Raw genomic sequence first — 22,514 nt, forward strand, 5'->3', positions numbered from 1 at the left:
GTGCTAATTGGCATTTCAACCCCTTAATATGATCCATATTAGACCCAACTACAAGCATATCATCAACATATAAATATAAAATAATGTAGCTGTCATCATCCTACCTCTTAAAGTAAACACAATTGTTAGAATGAAACCTATTGTATCCATGTTCATGCATAAATCTATTAAATTTTAGATACCACTGCCGAGGTGCTTGTTTCAAGCCATATAAACTTTTTTTCAATCTGCACACTAAGTTCTCCTTAATTTTGACCTCAAATCCTTATGGTTGTGCCATATAGATCTCTTCATCCAAATTACCATGAAGAAAGGCTATTTTAATAGCAAGCTGCTCCAAATGCAAATCTTCAATAGCCACAATACTTGAAACAATGCAAATAGAAGTCATTTTAACAACAAGAGATAATATCTCATCAAAATCAATGCCTTTTTCTATGCAAATCCTTTTACCACTAACTTGACTTTAAATCTTTTCTTACCTCCACCTCTTCTTTCAACCTATAAACCCACTTATTATGTAAAGCCATTTTACCTGCAAACAACTTGAATAAATCTCATGTCTTATTTTTTAACAAAGAGTCTATTTTGTCTTTCATTGCAAACTCCCACTGAATCTTAGTATCCACCTGCATAGCTTTATCATAACATTCAAGTTTACTAGCATTGATTAGTAAAATAGAATACAAAGAGGGAGAAAATCTTTTTGGAGGTCTAATTATCCTTGTTGACCATCTAACATGCACTGATGTGTGTGGTATTTGTTGTTGTGGTTGTTGCACATCATGAGGAAGTATGTATAGTACTTCCTTGATCAGTCACCGAGTGATCCCACAATAATGGGTTCCACTTTTTGACCAATTTTGACACTGAAATCAATATTTTTGCAACAAACGTCACGTTCAAGTGACTATATCTCCAAAACTATAAATAATTTCAAGATGACATAAACTAGTGATTTTGAATACTTTGTTCCTACTTTTTAACTCTATTTTTTAATCTAAAAAAAAAAAAATATTTATGTTAATTTTTTTTATCTCCTCTGAAAAGTGGTACACAATAAAATTCAATATTTTAAAGAGTGACAGTCCGTTTGACACACATAACTTTTTTTCTAAAAATGATAATGAAGTAATTATTTTGGCCTTGGATTTGTAACATCAATATCCAATGTCTGCAGTTGGTTTGATTTATTTTTGTTGAATATTGTATAGTTTATGAAGTTTTGAAGTGACATGAACCGCAATTCAGACATACGTTCCGTTTGACACAGATAATTTGAAGTCAATTTATCATAAACCTTTTTTTTTTTTTCTTTTGAATAGAAAGGTATCTCAATAAGCCAGTGCCTCCATATTTTTCAAAAAAAATTTGACCTAATTTACTAATTTTCCCGAGGTGTCAAAGTCAGTTGATATTCAATCGGTAATGAACCTATAATGAGTTAAACTCATATTTGAAAGTCTTAATGATTAAATTATGTATTAAAATTATAGTCGTTGGAAATCTTGCTCCGAGCAGCACATTTTGACATTTCTAATTTTACAGTAGGAGATCATTCTCCTACAATTATGGCAGTCAAAAGAGCAAAAAAAAAAAAAAAAAAAAGGTTGAATTTTTTGTGATTTTGCATGTTCGCGCGAACATGGCGTTCGCGTGAATGTATGTTCGCGTGAACATGCAAATCATGTTTGTGCAAACATATTTATCACATATGTTCACGCGAACATGTGAAAGATGTTCACGCGAACATGATTTTAAAAAAATTTGTGCAAACACAATAAGTGTGTTCGCGTGATCATATGGTAAACTCAATTTCTCATTTTGCAATTTTTTTCATTTTTGTTCGTCCCACTAAAGTGGAACCCATTATTGTGGGTTCACCCCACCACAAACTATCAATAGGGATAACTTTAAGAATCCTTTCCCAGGAAAAAAATGTAAAATGATGGTGAATTCAACATTAAATGTGAAGGAAAATTTTCTAATTTTCTCCCATTTTCTAAACATATAACTTATTTGTACAAAAACAATAAGTTTACTATAGTTGTAAAGTGTATCCAATTAAGGTTATAATAAGTTTGATCATAAACTATGATCTACCTTGTGAAAGGTCTTCCCTGTTAAAGGATTACAAAGACTATTAGGCCTCACCCTATTTAAGGATTTCAACACCCTACTAAAAGTGTGCCTAGTTAAAGGACTTTAACTAACAATAAACTTTAACTGACAATAAACTAAGTTCCCTATTAAAAGATTTACAAAATCCTGTTGAGACTACTATGTTAGGAGATTTTGACTTATTCACCTATTAGAATGTTTTAGCATTGATCCTTTGAAGCACTAGTTTGCTAGATATTAGATCTTCTCTTTCCAAATATATCCTTGATCCTCTTGATTATATATGTCTTCTCTGTCCTCTAACCACTCTACTCTATTCTCTCTAACTGATTCTACAATTCAACCCTTTCACATCTTCTTAGTCACCATGAATTCTTTGCCTTTGTGCATGCAAACACCTTCTATCACTCTTTAACTCTTTAAGGTTTTTCCCTGCTTAAGAAGACTTAGGTGACCTAAGGATAGGTAGGAATCAATGAGTATGATTCACTCTTTTTTCTACTTAATTCATTCCTTTATCTAATTGCTTTCATGTACTACATAGGGTTTCTCAATATAGATTCATTCTTATCTTCTAGAATCATGAAACAATTATTAAGTTGGGCCAAAAATGGTTTACATAGGAATTTGTGCTATTACAAACAACTATGTCCAAAACTATTCACTCAACACTTGAAGCCTCTAATGCTCGGCATCCACTAGATTCTCAAAGTTGTAACTTGACCTCTAAATGACTCAACATCCACTATTTACTTGGCATTCAAGTCACTCAGCATGTATTGGCTTTCTCGTCATTGGAGTGACTCGACAATAACAATCTACTCGACATATACTGGTGCTTGACATGCATTATCTGACAATTTATGCTTAGCATACACTACTTACTCAACATGCACTAAGTTTTGTTAAGTAATGACTTAAGTGTATTATCACTTATATTGCAAAACAAAAATGAGATCAACAATCTCCCCCTTTGACATGAGTAGAAAAAACACTTTGTCATGTATATACAATCTTAACTTATGAGCATAACTCAAATAATCTATATCCTTTACTCGTCTTCGATACAAAATTTCAAAATTTCAAAGTCTTGCAAAACTAATGACTCATCATTCATACCTCAAAACTTCATAAATCACCCTAAGTTGATTTTTCTTTACTATATATGAATCTGATACTCCTATTGAGTAAATTTGTTGAACTAATGTCTTCCTCTATTTCTTCATTTACTCCTCCTTTTTCTTGTCTCTCCCCCTTTATCTCTCCCCCAAACTATATTTCTCCTCCTTTTTGATGCTTATGTCATGGGTGGTACACTAATAGTGTGTTTGTCCAGAAGAAAATTATGGACTTCCATTACTATCTTCAATGCTACATCCCAATTGTTGCTCAATACCTCTAGAGATTGGAATTGAACATAAACTTTGGCAACAAGGTCTACTAAACCATCATGAGTGGAAAAATGAGCATCTTTCTTTATTGATGTTTTAGTGAAATCTAGTTTCTTGTGCAGCACCTCCATGTGTGGGGTCAACATGGATTGAATACTTATCAAGGTAGCTTGAATATTTGCATCTTTTGCATGTAATGTAGCTAGCTAACCTTGAGTGGATAACAATTTTTTAAAATGAGCTTGGCTCTAACTAGGAGACAAATTAAGAGTAATACCTATTTTTTTTAGCTCTCCTTACAGTTGGTTAGTATCCCTCTAAACTCCTTGTGTGAATAAATTCACATCACAAAGTTTTGCATATAGAGAAAATATATCCTCTTAAACCTTCTTTACATTTCCCATCTTGTTTGCTAAGTCAACCTATCATAGTGCAATGGCACTAGAAATATTTTCATTGACCTTTGTTTGAAAGTTCTTCTCAGACCATTCTAGAATTTTAGTATTTGTGTACAGGTCAGCATTATTGATCTTATCAACTATATTCACCAATTTCTCAATAATTGTTTTTTCCTCATTAGGGCTTGGGAGACTGAATGCATCAAGAAATATTTATTTGATGTCATGAAGAGCTTGTCTCTACTTGTGCTCCCTTTTGAGAAATTCCTAATGTTTCTTCCTTGCTAGAGCTTCCTAAAAAATGCTCTTTTCTTAATGGTGATTGTTGTAAGATCAAACTTTGGAAATTCAATCACCTCATCTAGGTTGACATCTCCATAAGATGCACCTTCACCAATCTTAGATGTAGTAGGACTAGGCATTGATGATTGTAAGGGTATAACATCTATAGTTAGCCTATGAAGGGTTTGACTAGGAATAGGAGATGGAGAAATTGATAGGTAACCAATGTCTAAATTTCTATTTTTTCCTCTTGTTTTGTAGTCAAAACTGACTCTTCTATCCTATCATTCTTTTCTTTTGTGTTTTCCTCACCTTATATCTATGAAGTAGGTGTAGGACCTATTTCCTAAACTAGTCTTATTTTAGTTCCATCCTTTTCAATTGTAAGTAAGGATTTCTTGTGGGAAATGAATGGCATAAGAGGCAAAGCAACTGGTGTTGTAATAACACCTTGTTATTCTATGCTTGCACTTTGTTTTGATGTAATATTTACCTTTGGGGGTACACTGGAGGTGACTAGTTTCTTTTCCCCTACTATTTCTATTCCAACCTTTTCAATTTTATCTATTCTCACCAAAATAGGATTTGTGCATAACTATGTAGCCATGGTGGAACTCTGTAATATCCTTTTCAAGTCTTCTTCTATCAAAGGATTGCTATTCTAGACTATGTTATCAGAAACATCCTTTATCTTTATTGTGTCCTGTTCACTTTCCTTGTCCACATGAGGGGGATTGACACTCAACATATGTACATTAGGTACATTCTATTCATCCCACTACTCAACTTTAGTTGTAGCCTTTTCATATGCTTCCTTCTCCATGCCTCCCTCATCTCCCTCCTTGATTGATTCATCCTTTGTAGTCTCTATTGCCTCTTGATCATAATTTTCTTTACCAACTTCCTTAGGTGCTTGTTCATTGTCTTTTCTATTTTCAACCCATAAATGACTTTCCATATTTGGGTGCTTTGTTGGAAAACTTCTTCAATTTTATTCTATAAAATATTGAAAACTCTTCCTTTTGGAGAAAATCTCCCCTTCTATTTTTTTATGGCTTTAGTCATTGTTGACTTATCCAAGTTTGGCATTACTCTTTCTAGAGTAGTCTCCCATATTTTTGTTTCAGTTGTCAAACTAAACTGCCTCTTCTGCTCAACTTTTTCATATAGAATTTTTGATGATGAGTTGGAAATCTCAATAGGAGTGGTCTTAAATATGGCCATCATCTCATATATGGACTCTTCCACCTTATTTGTGTCTAACTTTCCAAGTTTACCAAACTCAGCAAATGTGAATTCTAATAAATCTACATTATTTTTTATGTTGTCGCACAAATTATCTAAATTAGAAGAGGGATTGTGGCTTACCACTTGGAATTGACTATTGTCATCTGATTGTGTCCTCTCCTTATCTGACTCAATTGGAGTAACACAATTTCTCCTCTTTCTCTTCTCAAGCTCACTCTCCTCTATAGCTGCAATAGCTCTTTTGCATTTAGGCTTCTCAGTTTCTTATGTTTTCTTTGCACTTTCCCTTATGCTAGCCTTGGTAACAGGTACTGCTGGCTTTTTTTTTTGTAGGTTTCACAACTTTCTTTGGTTTCCTCGCTATTGGCTCCTTATCCTTCCTCTTCTTCTTTTCTACTGGCTTAGGTGCTTCCTTGGCTTCTTCTTCCTTGACACCTTCATCATGTTCTTCTTCTTTTTCTTCTCCCTAACCTTGTGTGAGTGCAAGTGGGGTTTAGGCTGGTTGATTTCCTTCATCATCCTCACCATCATCCTCTTCTTCTTCCTCTTCTCCCCCTTCTCCAAATCTTTCCTTAATCTTCTTCACAAGCTTATTTTTCTTCTTTATCACAGAAGTTGTTTTCAAGTCTACGATGATTCTTGACTTGGTTTCCTCATAATTACCAAATGAGGTTGTACACTTATCTATTTCATTTTCCAGTAAAGCTATGATGGTTGTTGATGTCTCATCCACATTGATTTCATAAGGCAATGGCCTAAGCCATCTAACCCTTGGAACAACTTCTTATACATAAGTATGATTAGCATCAACTAGACACAAACAACATTATAATGTTTCTCAACTAGTGATACTAGAATCCTTAGTCTCTATTTCATAGACTTCTTAAAGTCTTCAAAGTAACTTGTCATTACTAACTAAAAGTTATCCCCAAGTTTCTCTATGAATTCTCCAATCTAAATTGCAATAGAAATATTGGTCTTCCAAGAAACTTTTCCAAATAAAGGAAATGTGTTCTATACATAAAAAAATATACAAACTAGTAGTGAACCAAATTTTTATTGTTCACTCTTTGTCTTTCTTATGGCCTCCAAGTTTTTTGATAACTGCTGAAGTTGCAACTCAACAAGGTCATAAGTGTGGTTCTTTTTCACTATCCTGTAACCTAAATCCATAGCCATACAAGACACACTATTCAATCTACTAGATTAAAAGAACTTGCGAGTAATTATTCTCCCTAAAAATGCAATTAAGGGATTATAAATTGTCTATAGTCATTTCTCTTATATTCCATACTACCCTTGTATTCTTTTCTATTATCTCCTTCTCATCACTTTGCACGGCCTTGGGTCTGTCTAAGGTATGATACCCTATTACTCATTGGATGGTCCATTTTGTGATCTTGGTAGGGAAATTTTCCAACAATATGGAGTTGTCATATATTTTTCTATGTACTATCTTAATCCAATCTATTTTGAATACATTTTCAAAATCTAGGGCATGGGTTAACCATTTTCTCTCTATGATTTTGTACTCTTCCTTCAATACTCCATCTACACATAGTTTGCTATACAAATCTCTAATCTCCACATCTCCAATACTTCCCACCTTACAGATGTAGCAGCATCTAACATCTTGTATCATCAAAACCTATAGTGGTATCATAGATAATGCACCAAAAGGATCTCCCTTATATGTTATCTTAGGAATAGCTCAGTAGGGTGGTTGTATAATCTCATTGCTAATTTATTGGAAATTTAAAACTTCTTTTCATTCCTTCCTAATAGCTACAGAAGAGATAGATGCCATATTTGATACCTAGGTTTTATGAAAACTTAAAAAATGTAACTTGACACCAATAAAAGACCTTTTCAATTTGATGAATATGTCAAGTTGTAGTTAAATTCAATTTGCAAATGAAAGAATCTTACTATGCAATTTACATTATGCTCTTTGTGCTATCTTTAATCTCAAATGAGTCCAAATGAGTCAAAAATCTACTATACAACCCTTAAAACTTAGAAATAAATGGTCAGTTCTTACACAACTATAAGCTCAACTACTATAGTGAGCTCGGCCAATACTAGTACCCTTAATAGCTTAGCATTAACTAAAATTTCATTTTCACTCGATAGTAATTATGAAACTTTTCATGCTTGGTATCAATATGAGAACTAACAAAACTATCAATTTCTTCTAGGTTTTAACTAATACATTACATCTTCATTCATGCATATATGTACTCTTTAGACCTTAAATTCTTGGAACTAATGCAAAGTATATCATTGAAATATCAGTCCCACACATACCTTTTAATTGCCTAATTGGGGGTAATGTGATCACCTAATCTATTAGATGAAATAACCTCATCTACATTTCATGTACTGCAATCTTCTCTTTTCTTCCATGTCTTATTCATCTGCACTTTGACTTCTTCAACATCAACCTTTTTTTTGCCTGGTGGAGGAGCACCTAGCTAGGCTAAAGGGTACCCCTAGGGCTTCTTTGGTTTTTTTTTCTTGTAGTGATGCTAGCCACATCAATAGTGTAATAATAGGATCAATTTGGTCCTAAGGCAAGGTTAGATAGGTTAGAAGAGCCCCACAATGCAATATTGCTCCTAATTGCTCAAAATTGTTGATTTGGCTCAAAAGAGAATTTTTGGGTTTTGAGAGCCAAATAGGGAAAGAAGGTGATTTAGGGTCCTTATTAGGTGTTTTGTAAATATTGGTACCAAGTAGAGCAAGTTTGGGTAGATAATTTGCAAAATTACAAAAATTGTTCATTTCTTACAAAGTTGTCATTGACAACTTTTGCAACTTTTATGCAAAAAGAGAAACTTCTGTGTGAGAGCCCTTCAACCATTTAAATTATTTTAAAACATCCTTTACAAGCCTATATAAGAAAGAAAAAAACCTTTCCAAGAGGTTCAAAGAAGGAGAAATGACATTGTACGAACTATAATCAACATTTTCTTTATTACAACAATTTCTTGCTTTTAGTATTTTTTCATGCTTTGTACGGATCAGAATTAGGATTTTCTATGTTGGAAGTGTTAGTGGAGGTTGTTCTTAATTTATATTTTTATTTTGTGTGTTGTTTCAGAGAGTTTTATTTGTTCAAATAAATTATTTGTTAAGTTAGTAGGTTGTTATTCTAAACTAGGCAGCCAACACCAAATGGGGTCTTAGGGACATTTCTGACCATATTAAATGTGAAGCCTCTTGGAATTTGGAACTAGACTCCTTGTAAATTATGTGAAGAAGAAGAGATACCATGGGAAGCACAACAAGATTTTTTAGTGTGATGCCCTAGGCAAGCAAACCATGTTTGGTTAGGGATCACAAAATCTAAAAAAGAGCATTTGGAGTGGATTGAAAGGTTTGATTCTTCAATCCAATAATTTGGTGAGTAAGTAGATATGAGGGCTAACTTCACTCTAGAGGATGAGTCTTGATACGGATTTTTAGGAGATTAAAAACCCAAACAACACCAAAACCCTCTAAACCCTCAAATTAAGCCTAAAAATGTGCTTGGGTTGTATTGACAAGTTGGAGGCTTAAGAATACCAAAATATTCAATTATTCCAAAAAGAGTATCTAGAAAAGTTATTTATTTTGGTCCTTGTAAGGTAATTTTCCAAATATCTTAGTTTTAGTGCATTTGGAGGGCTAATTATTATAGCCTTTTTCCAAGCAACTGAGTACAAATTGACTTGTGGATTGCAACTCCAATAGGGTTTTTACTTGTTTTGGGTTTAGTATGTTGATGAATAACCTAAGGTATGCCTAGGTATTCATTTGACCAAATGGAAAGGTCCAAGGAGCATTGGGGTTATTTGTGTATTTGTGGAAGTTTGAGCAATCTCGTAGTAACCTATTGATGTCCACCAATTGAAGAAGTGGGATCTCTTTGATAGATTCCTTAGAGGTATAGGGTGTATAATAATCCCTATTTGATTATGTGGAAGAACTAAGAAGACCCTAGAGAGATCAGGGCTTGTGAGTAAGATTGGTTGTCATATTAGAGTGGTATCAAAGGAAGTCAAAGATTTGGGAATAGTTGGTGGATGTCTGCATCTACTAGAGAGTCAGTAGGTGAAACCAATATGGTGAAAAATGAAAAAATAGCTAAGTAATTTGATGAACAAAGGGATAAAAATGGATTTCTTGAAGAATACATAGCAGAGGTAAAGGTGAAATTGGATGCATTTTCTGAAGTAGCCAGGAGAAAGGAAGAAGAATTTGAAAAGGGTAAAGAGGTAGCAGAGGAGGATGCAATCCCTAAACCTGGCCCTATCTTGGATGAAGAGCCCTTCTTGAAGGCTATGAAAGCCTTAGGACGAAAACCTTTGGAAGGTGTACCACTTTTGAGTGGAAAGATGGACAATGATGTAGTCATGGACTAGATAGATGGCATGGATAACCATTTTGAGTGTGGGGGGTATCAGAGACACAAAAAGTTAAAGTTTCTAGGTCAAGGCTCAAAGGCTCAACATTAACATGGTGGAAATATATACAAGATGAAAGAATTAGCATGGGTAAGACCCCTACAGCTAACTAGAAGGCTATAGTCACTAAAGTGAAGGAGAACTTCCTGCTTGAAGACTTTGAAATTCAGCTCCACAAGAGAAGGTAATGATTGAAACAAAAAGAGCTCAATGTGACCTCTTATACTAAATAATTTTAGAGGTTATGTCTGAGATCCAAACATCAAGAAGAGGAACCAATCAAAGTGGCAAGATATCTAGGTGCCTTGAAGTGGAATATCCAAGAGGAGCTCAGTTTGTGGGCACCTACCATAGTTCAAAAATGCCATTAACTAGCACTAAAGGTAGAGGAAAAGAATAAAAGGAAAGGAGATTCTAACTTCAAGGATAGAAGTAATGATAGAAACCAAAGAGGAAAAAGGGGAGGCTACTAGGGTAGAGGTAGTGAGCAGAAGAATCAAGGTGAGAGCAAGTTCACAAAGAAAGCTAGTGATAACTCCTCAAGAGGTGGTTACAATAGATGGAGAGGCAACCAAGGAGGATCAAGTAGATGAAGAGGATTATGAATATCCAATTCATACTTTGTAAGTATGAAATGTTACAATTGTGGTCACTTGGGTGATCCATCCTACAAATGCCTAGAGAAGCCTTCTTCCTCAAACCAAGATAAAAGAATGGCATATGTATAAGAAGATTGCATCAAAGCATCTAATGTGGACCACATTAAATCTAAAAAAGGTGATAACCTCATGTTAGGAGAGTTTTGATCAATAAAATAGCTCCTAATGAACCTAAACATAGAAGGACATTGTTTAGGATAAAATGCAAAATCCTAGGAAAAGTATATAAAGTGTTGGTAGATTCTAGTTCTACTGATAATGTAATATAAAAGGAGGTTATTACTAAGTTGAAATTGTAGAATATACCTCATGAAAATCCTTACAAGGTTACTTGGCTTAACAAGGGACAAAGAATCTTGGTGAATGTGCAAGCTTGGGTGGAATTCTCCATAGCAGTATACAAGGAAAAACTGTTGTGTGAAGTTTTTCCTATGGAGACTTGTCATATTTTACTAGGTAGGCCTTGTAAATTTGATGGGGAAGTTTTATATGATGGTAGAGAAAGTTCCATAACTTTTAAGAAGGGAGGAAATACCTTCAAAATTCAGTTCTTATTGGAAGGGGAGGAAACACAAGCAAAAGTGCCTAGTGCTCTATTTTGTAGTGGGAAAGAGTTTTTTAAAGACCTCAAGGATGAGGAATGTCAAAGTTTTGTAGTAGTTATAAAGTCTAAAGAAAAATAAAATGCAGCCAAGGAACCCTTACCAAATGAATTCCAAAATTTTCTTGAAAAGTACAAGGACATAGTGAGTGATGGTACTCCAGCTACTCTACCTCCTAGGAGAGTCATTAGTCATCAAATTGACTTTGTTCTAGGTGCTTATTTTCCTAATAAAGAAGTATACAAGTTGAATCTAGATCAAAACTCAGAAGTAGCAAGACAAGTCCAAGAATTGATGGATCAAAGCTTGATACAAAAGAGCATAATCCCATGTGCAGTTCTTGTTGTGTTGGCATCTAAGAAAGGAGGAAAATGGAGATTATGTACAAATTCAAGAGCCATCAATAGGATTACAATCAGGTATAGGTTTCCCATACCTAAGATTGAAGACCTTATGGATTACCATAGAGGAGCCAATATTTCACTAAGTTGGACTTGAAGAGTGGTTACCACTAAATCAGAATAAAGAAGGGATATGAATGGAAAAAAACATTTAAGACTACTGATGGCCTTTATGAATGACTTGGAATGCTATTTGGTCTTTCCAATGCTCCTAGCACATTCATAGGTAGATTTTTAGTTGTATATCTAGATGATATACTTATTTTCATCAAGACTAGAGAAGAGCATATCAAGCATGTTGAGGAAATTTTGAAGGCTTCATGAGGAGAAGCTAGCCATAAATCTTGAGAAGTGTGACTTTTTCAAGGAAGAACTTGTGTACCTAGGCTTTGTGGTGTCTCAAGGCACACTAGAGATGGACAAGGAGAAGGTTGTCTACTATACTAGATTTGCCAACACCTACCACATCTACTGAGATAAGAAGTTTCCATGGCTTGTCTCAATTGTATAGGAAATTCATTAGGAATTTTAGTGGTATTTGGACACCTTTGTTGGATACCATAAAGGGTGGAGTCAAGTCTAAGTTTAAGTAGACCTTAGAAGCTAAAAAGTCATTTGAAATGTTGAAGAAATAAGTAGCTACTCAACCTATCCTACAATTGCCTAGTTTTGAGAAATTGTTCACCTTAGAATGTAACACAAGTGGCTTAGTAGTAGGTGGTGTTTTGAGTCAAGAAGGTAGACTAATAGCTTTCTATAGTAACAAGCTTAATGAGTCCAAAAAGGAGTATGAATCCTATGACTTAGAGCTCTATGCCTTAGTTCAGTGTCTTAGGAAGTGGAGACATTATTTGTTGCCCAAAGAATTTTTTGTATTTCTAGATAATCAAGATCTTAGGTACATCATCACTCAAGAGAAGTTGAGCAATAGAAACTTGAGCTAGATGGAGTACTTGCAGGCCTTTACCTTCATAGTCAAGCACAAGAAGGGGCAACTGAGCAAAGTGGTAGATGCACTAAGTAGGAGGATTATGAAAATCCAAGAGATTTAGATCCTAATCATTAGAATAGAGAGTTTTCTAAATCTTTACAAAGAATATGAGGACTTTGCTGAAGCCTAAAAGGTATGCATGGATTTTTAGAATCATTTTCATAGCAATTTTTTAGAATATACCTTGTAAAATGGATTTTTATTCAAGGGTAATCAGTTGTGTGCGCCAAGGGGTTCCATGAGAGAGAAAATTATATAGGAGAAGAATAATGATAGCCTAAGTGGTCATTTTGGTATCAACAAAACCATAGAACTAGTGCAAAGGTTCCATTATTGGCCAAAACTAGCAAGGGATGTAACCAAGTATGTGGAGTAGTGCATGGTGTGCATGAAATCCATAGGAGGAATTAGAAATGTAGGTCTATATCAGCCTTTACCAATTCCAAATAGACCATGGGATTGTGTAAGTATGGATTTTTTTGTACATTTACCAAAAACCAAGCAAAGGTATGATAGGATTTATGTTGTTGTTGATAGATTCAAAAAAATGGTGTATTTCATACCATGTAGGACAACTAATGATGCTAGTCACATTGCCCATCTATTTTTCAAGGAGGTTGTATGAATTTGTGGACTCCCTTTAAGCATTGTATCAGATAGGGATGTTAAATTTATGAGCTATTTTTGGAAAACCTTATGGAAAAAGCTTGGTAGAAACATGTCATTTGGTTCAACTTACCATCTCCAAACTGATGGTCAAACTAAAGTAGTTAATAGGACCTTTTCTTTTGTAATACTAAATGTCACTGATGGTGCCAATAATAATCAAATTCTTCCAAGTTTCATTCTATCTAAAATCTCCCAGTCCTCAACTATCATAGTTCCCTATTTCTTGGATTTTCCTTCTAACGACTTCCATAAATCCTTCTGATAAAGATAGTCTTCCATTTGCATCTTCTATAATTGAAATTTCTACCTATTAAACTTCTCCACCTTTAGCTGAACCTTGTCTACCATCGCTCCCACTCAACTATGAGACCTTCTTACAAAGGATCGCTAGAAAAATTTAAAATGATGATGGTCTAGGTAAAAAAATGATGACCATGTGGCTTTGATACAACTTGTTAGGATTAACCTCAAATAGAAATAAAACTTACATGCAAATATAACCAATACCAAAAAATAGTAGATCACATAAAAGAGAACACAATACACCAAGATTTAACATGGTTCACCCAAACCCTGGGCTACATCTGCCAACAACAAGTCCAATATTATTATTATCCAATTATTACAATCCACAATCCCTTATAGCTCAATACTACCACAAGAAGCTAAAATATCACCATTACATTATGAAATCCCTAACCCTAAGCCTTTTTTTATTCAAGCTTTTTTCACTTACAAAATTAGGGCTAGAATAAGTCGTCCAATAGGAAAAATAACAGCAGATGCATTTTACAATATAAGGACATTTTTGGCTTCCAAGGTGTTGCCCCTAAAAACCTTCATGGGGGCATTGCCCCTCAACCCCACCCTATACTACAACAAGGATCACACTTGGGGCATTGCCCCAAGACCCTGTAGGGGTGTTGCCTCTTGACCCCATCTTGGGGGTGCTACCCCCAAACCCTCGTAGAAATAATATGGGGAGAAAACCATGCTGAATTTTATTAGGCTCCACATCATAACATAAGGGAGTAAAGGTAATTTAATAAATTAAATTAAATTAAATTAATCCTTATCCCTAACACTATCTATAGGTTCACATTTGGTTATTAAGAAGAGGAAACGAAAAATATTTATAACTACAAATACTACACTTTTTGTGTTTCATGCTTTTGAATAGAATTTTTATGAAAGAGGACTTGTAAAAAATACATTAGGACACTATCATAACTTTATATTATCCAATATGGATGCTATAATGTACAAGACTGAAAACTCTATTTATACTCTCAAATCAAACACCTATCAGTGTATCCCTTGCACCTCCTTTATGTTCAAGTGCTAGTATTTATTAACAGGATTTGATAATGTACATCTTTTTGTTTCTCATAATAAATCCATACCGGTGACAATATTAGTGATCCTCTGCTTGCATGTCATTAAAGATGAAGTCCTATCATGAATGCAATGCATCATCGTACTAAAAATCTATAGGTGTTTGTTCTTTTTCCTTTCCTTCTTTTGTTCGTTGAAATTAAAGGGTGTGTAATTGAAATTTTGGAGTGGCTTTCATAGGGAGATTCCAATATTAGGAGAATTCAATGGACATGGTAAGGAAATTTGAATATTGATGGGCATAATATTTATTATGTAAGTCTACAATGCTTAATAACTTCAAGCTTCAATGAGTTGAAAAAAATCATTTAGAAGTTGTATTCTCATTATTATTTTTTATGAATATTCTATTTTATAAAAGATGATAAATTTCTAATTTTCAAAATATAATCACTAATATTATTATGATTAATATTAGTCTATTTGGAATTTGATGTTATACAAATTAATAATTTAAAATATTGTGTTTTAATATATTAGTAGATAGAGGCAAGAGCCTACAACACAATGGTAACTTGTGAGCCTCTCATGTGGGAGTTATTGGGTTTGAATTCCCCTAACACCTAAAAATAAATAATTACAACAAATAAAAATAATTAATCTAGGCTTCAATTGCTATCGATCAAAAAAATATTAGTAGACAGAAAAAGTAATAATGAACTAGATCATAAGAGTTTTTACTAAACTAATTCAAAATTAAATCTTAAAGATCAAATTTATATGGTACAAAATTGGTTTGAAGCTATGAGATGTCGACCCACAAAGATTTCTAGGTTTGTGTTAAAGGACAATAAAAATAAAATAATGAGTCATTGTTGATAATGCTTCATCATAGGTTGAAGGGATAAGTATTCATTTCTTTTACATTTAATTTCCTCAAAGAAATTATTTACCAAACTTATTTTTCAGTTTAATAACATTTATTGTACTTGTATATAATTAACATAGATAGTTTGAACTAGAACAAATAATTTTCTACATTTTGGGTAAACTTGCATTCTCATTGAAATTTACATTTACATATTGATTTCTATTTCAGTATTATATATTTTTTAAGGTTTGAGATATATTGTGAGATATCTCTTTACAGAGAGAGAGAGAGAGAGAGAGAGAGAGAGAGAGAGAGAGAGAGAGAGAGAGAGAGAGAGAGAGAGAGAGAGAGTATTTTATGTTCTTATCTTCTACAAGCCACATTACTTTCTTCATACCACAATCTACTTGGAACCCTAATATTTCATATTGATAATAAAGTGGATTCAATTATGTTCATGATGCTCATGTTAAGGAGCAACATTATTAATATTGATAATTTTACATATTTAGTAGACATGATTTATTACATGTTTATCAACAAGTCATGTGGGTTAGAGCTATACACATCTTGGTGCTAATATTTCTTCATTACCTCTTTTCTTGGGGCATCAAATATTCTTTCTTCATTTATAATTACCTCCAACATGTTGTTCCTTCACATAGTATTACTCCATCCACAACCATCATTGCAACCCTCTTTTTGGAAATTTATCTCATTATAATGCTTCCATCACACACACATCCCACATGATTTTGTACATCTCTACCACTCTCTCATCCATGAATTATATCATACTGTCATTCTTCCTTAGCAACTAGTACCCTTTATACTAAGCATATTCCTATTTTCACATCTCCACCCATTTCCATATAAACCCTTTGTTATGTTTCATCCTCAATAATTCTTTCCAAATTTAATATTTAAATTCTAGATTCTACTTATACCTTATCTACAAAATTTATTTCTATAGTCATGAAATAATCTTAATTTTTTTAGTCATTCACAACTCAATTTTATTCTAAGGTAATAAGATTTCACCACTGAAAATTTCTCTATTTAGTTTAAAATTCCTTTGATACCACTCTAAAACCCTATATAGGATTTTTTTTTTCATATAAATTGCATTAGAATCTTGGGAATCTTGTTTTATGTAATTCTTATAGTCCACCACAAAAGCTTCTTTGATGCATGTACTAAGAGAGCTTCCCAACTTACATTGTTCTTGATTCTTACCAAGGCCTTTATAATAACCACCAACATTGTTTTGTTTTAACTTGCAATAATAACAACCTCTCAAAAAATAAAAATCTAAAGGTATCTTCTATATTATATTTTAATTAATTTAATTAAATACATATCCATTAACAATTTGAATATATAAATATTTTTATAAATATAATTTTAAATTAAAATATAACCTATTGAATATTCTTATTTATGATTTTTGTTTGATAGAACATAAAATCATCATTCATTATATTTTATATGCTTTAACATTTTGAATGCTTGATCAAAGGATTAATTATTTCCATCACTCTTATTCTTTCAAGTCAAACACTTGTGATAGATTTATAAACATGTTAAAATTTTGAAACATGTAAAGATGATTTCTTTGTGATGCAAGAGCATCTCCTTAACCTATGAAAATAAAAGCATAAAAGAAGAACTAAATGTAGAATGTCAATTAAGGTTTAGAACATGAATTTTTTGTCTTTCTCCATTGAGAAAGGATCCATGATAAAAATTATAAATTAAAGAATAAAGAGAAGATGTGTAACATATTGGGATAAGGAAAGGAAAGAAAAGACAAGGAAATGAAATGAAAGGTCCTTTTTAGTGAATGACAAGATTTGTATCTTTTTGCATCTATAGATAATGACAACAATATGGAACTACAAGGAAAAGAAATAAAGAAAAGCTTGAAATTGTCCAAAGCATGTTGAAAACCATATCAATTTTTATAAAGGTACAAAAAATATAGGTCATTTGAATTGGAAATGTAAAAACACAGATGAAAAGAAAAATACCATGTAATAAAAGAAAAGAGGCCATGTAGAGTAGAACTCACTTTGATCATTGTTCAACATAGAGAAGAGGAAAACTCAAAGCTAAATAGAGAAATTCAATTAGTGTACATAGGAAAAGAGAAAGTGGAACGAGTGAGAGCATTATGAAGATAAAAGCACAAAAGTAAATGAATACGTAGCAAATAGAAGAATAAAAAAGAAGCCATCCAAGGAATTATGAAGTGAAGAAGGGAAAATTAAAACTAATATGGTGAAAATTTTAGTTATGAATGTGTGTGTGTGTGTGTGTGTGTGTGTGTGTGTGTGTGTGTGTGTGTGTGTGTGTAATTTAGCTAGGTATGGTTGTTATTTTGATTGGGATTGATTAAACTCAACAAACAAAGGGATTAAAGTATGGATTTGTGTCACCTTTGGGGCCAACTTTGGGTTTCCAAAACTGGGTTTGACTGGACCGCCATGGTGATGATGTACACAAGGGAGTTATGGCTGAAATAGGTATAGTTGTTGGAAATATGATTGAGAGGCTCATTATTGTTGAAAATCAAAGAAGGAGATTATTGCAAAGGAGGAAGATTGTTCTTGAAGAATGTTTTCAATCATTGTTTTGTCATTGATGTCAAACTTGCTATTTGTAGGGATGATATTTTCTTATAAGATCCAAGTATTATCACTTAGTTGATTGATGAAGAGGATTTGATCAACAAGATGTAACAAGAGAACCTAAGGGAAAGGTTGAGTTATGATGTTGTAATGAAGTGCAAAGATCAATTAAGACAATGGTTAAATGATGTATTGGTAACATACTCAAAGTTACAAAGGTTGGTCACACTTAGAAACATTAGAGGAAGAAGTTGTAACAAGGATGAATGCAAAGCTTAAACTAAGATCATTAGTGGATGCCAAGCAAGTTAGTTGAAGCCAAGAAAATTCCCAGTTGGAGCCAAGTAATAGGAAATTATAGTGTGTGCCGAGTGATCTTTAGGTGCCAAGTGAAGATCAGGTGTTGAGCATAAAAAAATTATTAGTTGGTGCTGAGTGATCTTTAGGTGTTGAGCATCAAGAAAAACATAGTTGATGATGAGTAACATAGTATGTGTTGAGCACCAGTATTTCAATAGTGCTAAGCTATTGCATTATTTTGAATGATGAAGATTCACCAAATCAGAGTTGACACAGTGGTTACATTGAATTTTGTGAATAAGTTGAAGGATAAGGATGATGAGCTGGTCACACGAAATCCTATGTAAACCATTCTTGGGAAAATTCTAAAGGATTATTCAAGAAGTTTCCAGAGGAAATAGAATATGAGTTAGATAAAATGAATCCTACCTAATCCATGTCAATTGAAAATAAAGAATGGAAGAATTGAGTGGGAAAAGGAACTCCAAGACTTCTATTTAAGGATTAATAGACCAAGAAGCAAAGAGCCATTGATACTATTGTTGTCAAAGAGAAAAATCTATGAAATAGTTAGAAGGGTGTCAAAGAGAAGACATATAGGAGAAGGAAGAGCACAGAGGCTCTACTTCTACGAGTGGTCATGAAGAGATGATTGAACTAGTACATTGAGCATGGAAACTCAAGGAGACTAACCTTGAAAGGAAGGCAAGTTGTCAGAGTTGTAAAGATTAAAGGCCAAGCAAGGGTATGAGTTGAGAAGTGATCTAAGATCTGCAAGATAAGTTGTATGTTGTAGTCAGGTCAAGATTTTCTAATACTCTCTAGCAATTCTATTAGATCTAAAAATCCTATGGACTTAGGTTGGCCTAACAACCATTTGTAAATCTTTTAACAGGGTGGCATTCCAAGTGAATGTTCTAAAGTCCTCTAACCAGACTCACTTCTAATAGGGTGGTTAAATCCTCTAACAAGGTCACATTTGGCAGTGTGTTGTAAGCCTTTAATAGGGTAGGCCTTTCACAAGGCATCACTTCAGAAGAGTGAGAATTGAGTAGCATGTTACTGATAGTTTTTCCCAAATTGGGTTTCCAAGTAAATTATTGTGTTATGTGTTGATTTCTTATGTGTTATACTTGCATGTTGATTTGCAGTAACTTGATGATTAGTAAAGTTAAAACTTGGATGAATGAATGGTTGAATGAGCTCACTATACTTAGTGAAAAGTTTGAATAGGACATTTGGACCTTGAATAACTGATTCACCACCACCCTTGTCTCAGTTGTTCTAAAACATTTCTGACAATTGGTATCTGAGCCATCTGCTGATTTAGTTTCAAGGTATTAGAAGCAGGAAAGATCAAGACATCCAAGAGAGAAGTTCCTAAGCTCAACAAAGACAAATTTTCTGCATGGAAAAGTTTGATGAAATTGCACCTTGGATCAATAGGTGACTATGTACAAACCTCAATTGGAACAAAACTTGTAACTCCAGCAGGACCTCTTACTATAGATGATTTGAAAAAAAAAGAGTACAATCAAGCAATGTTGGAGATTGCCTATGCACTTAACTATGCAGAATATGATGACATTAAATACTGTGATATTGCATTCAAGATGTGGAAAACCTAATCAAAAATCTATGGAGGAGATCAGAATGTCTAGAGAGCAAAAAGAGAAAGCCTAAGAGGAAAGTTTGATGACATGAAAATGGAGGAAGGTGAAAATGCTGCTCAGTATGCTGCTAGAATGAAAGAAGTGGTAAGTGCAATAAGAAGTCTAGGTGGCTAATTGGAAGATGAAACAACCATCAACAAATACTTAAGAACTTTTCTCCTATCTATGCCATTAGGGTTTCAGCCATTCAAGAGCTAAGGTGTGTACAAGGGAACACACTAACCTTTGAAGGAATAATGGGAAACTTACTGCATTTGAGCTATCCAATTTTGATAACTATAGACCTGAGAACCTTGAATCTACTTTCAAGGCCAAGATAACAATAAAAGACATTAAGGAGGACACATCAAACAAGAAGAGAAGAAAAGGAAAACATGCATCCAGTGATAGCAGCGTAGATGAGGAAGATGTGGAATAGTTAGAAGCACTACTAGCTAGGAGATTTCATAGAGGCAAAGGTAAATTCAAAGGTAAGATCCCTATTATATGTTTTAATTGCAATGAAGTAGGTCATATTTTTGCAAGATGTCCACAGAAGAAGAACTACAAAGAAGAAAATAGGTATAGGAACAAGAGAGAAGATGAAAACAAAGATTACAAGGAGAAAGATGAGAGATGCTACATTGTTGAAGAAGATTCTGATGAGAATGATGATGAAGTAATCTATGTAGCCATGGAGGATGAATTAGATAAAGAAGAAGATGAGGAAACAACATTGGTTACTTGTGTGAACAAGAATGACAAGTGGACCATTGATAGTGGATGGTCACATCACATGACACGTGATAAAAGCAATTTCATTACCTTTATTCAATATGATGGGAATGGTGTTAGATTTGGTAATGATGCTCCATGTCAAGTCAAAGGAAAAGGTTCTCTTAAGCTCATAGAGAAAATTTCATGTGACAATGCATAGTATGTTGAAGGATTGAACTACAACTAGTTGAGTGTATCACAATTAGGTAATGTAGGTTGCAAGGTTTAATTTAGAAACAAAACTGCTAAGATCTATGACACAGATGGAAAGCTAATAGTAAAGGGTGAACAAACTACAAGTAATGTTTTTTATCTTGATATGGAAGATGCAATATGTCTTGTTGTTAGACTTGATGATGTGTGGTTGTGGCATAAAAGGCCATGTCATGTTAACTTTGATGATCTGATCAACACCAGCAAGAAGAAGAAGGTCAGAGGGTTGGCCAAGTTGAAGAAACCTAAAAACACAATGTGCAAACAATGTCAACTAGGGAAGATGACTAAGTCTAGTTTCAAAAGCAAAACATACACTTCCAATGAAGTACTAGAGTTAGTTCATATAGACTTATGTGGTCCAATAGAAGTGCAAAGCTACCTAGGAGATAGATACATAACGTTATTTGTAGATGACTATTCCAAGATGATGACTGCTATGTTTTTAAAGTAAAAGTCTAATGCATTTCAAATGTTTATGTGGTATTTGGCTAGAGTTAAGGAGGAAATAGGAAAGAACCTGAAATGCCTAAGGTCATATAGAGGAGGTGAGTTCACATCAAGAGATTTTGAAATATTCTGTAATGACAAAGGTATCAAAAGACAAACACCAACACAAAGAACTCCACCACAGAATGGTATTGCTGAAAGGAGGAATAGGTCAGTGATTGACTATGCTAGAACCTTGATGATGGAGAAAAATGTTGCACTAAAGTACTGGAGAGAAGCTATAAGTACTGTAGTCTACACACTGAATAGAGTCCAAGTTAAGAAAGGTACAAATGCAACACCTTTTGAATTGTGGTATGGTCACTCACCCAATGTTAAATATTTCAAGGTATTTGGTTGTAAATTTTATTTTCTTAAAGATACTAGAAATGGGAAGTTTGATGCAAAGATTGATGAAGGCATATTCCTTGGATACTCCACTAGAAGTAAGGCATATAAGTGTTTGGATGCAAAAACTAACAAGATTGGGGAGAATGCAAATATAAATTTTGAAGAGCATATAGAAGTTTAGGTTGATAAATCCAAGCAAATAAAGGATTATAGATCCTTTGTATACCTCTATGAAGGAATGATAGTTGAAGACAATGCTGCAAATCAAGTTGGGAATCAACAACAAACTTCAGTATCTATCGAGTCTCAGCCTATGAATGTCGAGATGCATTCAGAAGCTAAGCTACAAAATGTACAAAATACATATTCTGATTCCAAAAATAGTACACATAAAAGGAATGATGAAATGCCTGATAAAGAAGGACAAAATGACTTTGAGGCTGAAGGATAAAAAATGGAAAGAAGGACAGAACCAAGATTAGCTAAGTATGTGAGAAGACATCACCCTGCAGATCAAATCATTGCTGACAAGGATGCCAAACCAATGACAAGAAATAGACTAAGGAATGAATCATGTATATTGAGCAAGGTTAAACCTAAAATCGTAAAAGATGCACTACAAGATGATGACTAGTATAAAGCCATGGAAGAGGAGATAGATCAGATTGAGAAAAACAAAACATGGT

Source organism: Cupressus sempervirens, chromosome 4 (assembly GCF_028749045.1).
Source record: "Cupressus sempervirens isolate cs-2001-9-10 chromosome 4, ASM2874904v1, whole genome shotgun sequence".
In the NCBI taxonomy this organism is placed as follows: domain Eukaryota; kingdom Viridiplantae; phylum Streptophyta; class Pinopsida; order Cupressales; family Cupressaceae; genus Cupressus; species Cupressus sempervirens.